Source organism: Sinocyclocheilus anshuiensis, unplaced genomic scaffold (assembly GCF_001515605.1).
Source record: "Sinocyclocheilus anshuiensis isolate Anshui unplaced genomic scaffold, SAMN03320099.WGS_v1.1 scaffold639, whole genome shotgun sequence".
Taxonomy (NCBI): Eukaryota; Metazoa; Chordata; class Actinopteri; order Cypriniformes; family Cyprinidae; genus Sinocyclocheilus; species Sinocyclocheilus anshuiensis.
Window position 1 is genome coordinate 163,187 of NW_015552575.1, and position 3,112 is coordinate 166,298.

At 52.7% G+C, this 3,112-nt stretch overlaps 1 long non-coding RNA gene across 1 annotated transcript in view; it reads left to right on the forward strand.

Moving 5' to 3' along the window:
- Nucleotides 1–2,632: 2,632 nt before the first annotated feature.
- LOC107665181 (uncharacterized) overlaps nt 2,633–3,112 on the forward strand; it is a 2,048-nt gene continuing 1,568 nt past the window's right edge. Inside the window, exons 1-2 of the long non-coding RNA XR_001631527.1 lie at nt 2,633–2,695; nt 3,094–3,107. This is a non-coding gene — a long non-coding RNA (uncharacterized LOC107665181). The remainder of the gene's footprint in view (nt 2,696–3,093; nt 3,108–3,112) is intronic.

Consider the following 3,112-nt stretch of genomic DNA (forward strand, 5'->3'; position numbering starts at 1 on the left):
AATAGATAACTAATACAAATCAAACTACATTAGTTTATCAGTAATCCTAAAAAAATAACACTGAGCCAAACACACCTGGCTAAATGTGCAAGGCAAGAGATAATCCAAAACAAATCCTAAAATAACAACAACTTACTGACACATAGTAAGAAATGGTTATAAAAAAACTGAAACATAAGTGAAACAAGTAGTAGGAAAGAGGAGAAATAAACGTACGAGACCAAATGCTAACGGTTACTAGAAGTAGTGCTACTGTGTTGCTATGCGGTTGCTAGGGTACCCGGGGCAGTTGCTAAGGTGTTGCTATGTGGTTGCTAGGGTACCCGGGGTGGTTGCTAGGGTGTTGCTATGTGGTTGCTAGGGTACCCGGGGCGGTTACTAAGGTGTAGCTATGTGGTTGCTAAGGTACTGGGGTGGTTGCTAGGGTTTTGCTCTGCAGTTGCAAGGGTACCCGGGGTGGTTGCTACGGTGTTGCTACGCGGTTGCTAGGGTACCTGGGGCGGTTGCTATCGTTGCTAGGGTGTTGCTATGTGGTTGCTAGGGTACCCGGGGCGGTTACTAAGGTGTAGCTATGTGGTTGCTAAGGTACTGGGGTGGTTGCTAGGGTTTTGCTCTGCAGTTGCAAGGGTACCCGGGGTGGTTGCTACGGTGTTGCTACGCGGTTGCTAGGGTACCTGGGGCGGTTGCTATGCGGTTGAAGGGGTACCCGGGATGGTTGCTACGGAGTTGCTACACGGTTGCTAGGGTACCCGGGGTGTTGCTAAGGTGTTGCAAAACGGTTGCTATGGTTGCTTGGGTGTTGCTATGCAGTTGCTAGTGTACCCGGGGTGGTTGCTAAGGTGTTGCTATGCGGTTGCTAGGGTACTGGGGTGGTTGCTAGAGTTTTGTTATGAGGTTGCAAGGGTACCCGGGGTGTGTTGCTATGCGGTTGCTATGGTTGCTAGGGTGTTGCTATGCGGTTGCTAGGTTACCCGGGGCGGTTCCTAAGGTGTTGCTATGCTTTTGCTAAGGTACCTGGTGTGGCTGCTAGGGTGTTGCTATGCGGTTGCCAAGGTACTGGGGTGGTTGCTGCTATGCAGTTGCTAGGGTACTTGAGGTGGTTGCTAAGGTGTTGCAATACGGTTGCTATGGTTGCTTGGGTGTTGCTATGTAGTTGCTAGTGTACCCGGGGTGGTTGCTAAGGTGTTGCTATGCGGTTGCTAGGGTACTGGGGTGGATGCTAGAGTTTTGTTATGAGGTTGCAAGGGTACCCGGGGTGTGTTGCTATGCGGTTGCTATGGTTGCTAGGGTGTTGCTATGCGGTTGCTAGGTTACCCGGGGCGGTTCCTAAGGTGTTGCTATGCTTTTGCTAAGGTACCTGGTGTGGCTGCTAGGGTGTTGCTATGCGGTTGCTAAGGTACTCGGGTTGGTTGCTAGGTTGTTGCTATGCAGTTGCTAGGGTACTTGAGGGTTTTGTTATGCGGTTGCAAGGGTACCCGGGATGGTTGCAACGGTTTTGCTATGAGGTTGCTAAGGTACCCGGGGCGGTAGCTAAGGAGTTGCTATGCGGTTGCTAGGGTACTCGGGTGGTAGCTACTGTGTTGCTATGCATTTGCTAGGGTACCCAGGGTGGTTGCTAAGGTGGGGTAACCAGGTTGGTTGCTAAGGTGTTGCTATGCAGTTGCTAGGGTGTTGCTATGCAGTTGCTAGGGAACCTAGGGTGGTTGCTAAGATGTTGCTATGCGGTTGCTAGGCTGTTGCTATGCGGTTGCTAGGGAACCCGGGGTGGTTGCTAAGATTTTGCTATGCGGTTGCTAGGTTACCCGGGAAGGTTGCTAAGGGGTTGCTTTGCGGTTGCTATGCGGTTGCTAAGGTACTCGGGGTGGTTGCTACTGTGTTGCTATGCGGTTGCTATGGTTGCTAGGGTGTTGCTATGCGGTTGCTAGGTTACCCGGGGCGGTTCCTAAGGTGTTGCTATGCTTTTGCTAAGGTACCTGGTGTGGCTGCTAGGGTGTTGCTATGCGGTTGCCAAGGTACTGGGGTGGTTGCTAGGGTTTTGTTATGCGGTTGTAAGGGTACCCGGAGTGGTTGCAACAGTGTTGCTATGCGGTTGCTATGGCTGCTAGGGTGTTGCTATGCGGTTGCTAGGTTACCCGGGGCGGTTCCTAAGGTGTTGCTATGCTTTTGCTAAGGTACCTGGTGTGGCTGCTAGGGTGTTGCTATGCGGTTGCCAAGGTACTGGGGTGGTTGCTAGGGTTTTGTTATGTGGTTGCAAGGGTACCCGGGGTGGTTCCAACGGTGCTGCTATGAGGTTGCTAGGGTACCCGGGGTGGCTGCTAGGGTGTTGCTATGTGGTTGCTAAGGTACCCGGGGCGGTAGCTAAGGAGTTGCTATGCGGTTGCTAGCGTACTCGGGGGGGTAGCTATTGTGTTGCTATGCATTTGCTAGGGTACCCAGGGTGGTTGCTAAGGTGTTGCTATGCGGTTGCTAGGGTACTGGGGTACTGGGGTACTGGGGTGGTTGCTAAGATTTTGTTATGCGGTTGCAAGGGTACCCGGGGTGGTTGGTGCTGCTATGCGGTTGCTATGGTTCCCGGGGTGGTTGCTAGGGTACTTAGGGTGGTTGCTAAGATGTTGCTATGCGGTTGCTAGGCTGTTGCTATGCGGTTGCTAGGGAACCCGGGGTGGTTGCTAAGATTTTGCTATGCGGTTGCTAGGTTACCCGGGAAGGTTGCTAAGGGGTTGCTTTGCGGTTTTTGGGCGATGCTATGCGGTTTCTAGGGTTCCCGGGGCGGTTGCTAAAGTGTTGCTATGCGGTTGCTAAGGCACTCGGGGCGGTTGCTAAAGTGTTGCTATGCGGTTGCTAAGGTACTCGGGGTGGTTACTAGGGTGCTCCTATGCGGTTGCTAGGGTACCCCGGGGTGGGTTCTATGGTGTTGCTATGCGGTTGCCAGGTTACCCGGGAAGGTTGCTATGGGGTTGCTAGAGTGTTGCTTTGCGGTTGCTAAGGTGTTGCTATGCGGTTGCTATGGTACCAGGGGCGGTTGCTAAGGTGTTGTTATGCAGTTGCTAAGGTACTGGGGTGGTTGCTAGGGTTTTGCTATGCGGTTGCAAGGGTACCCGGGGTGGGTTGT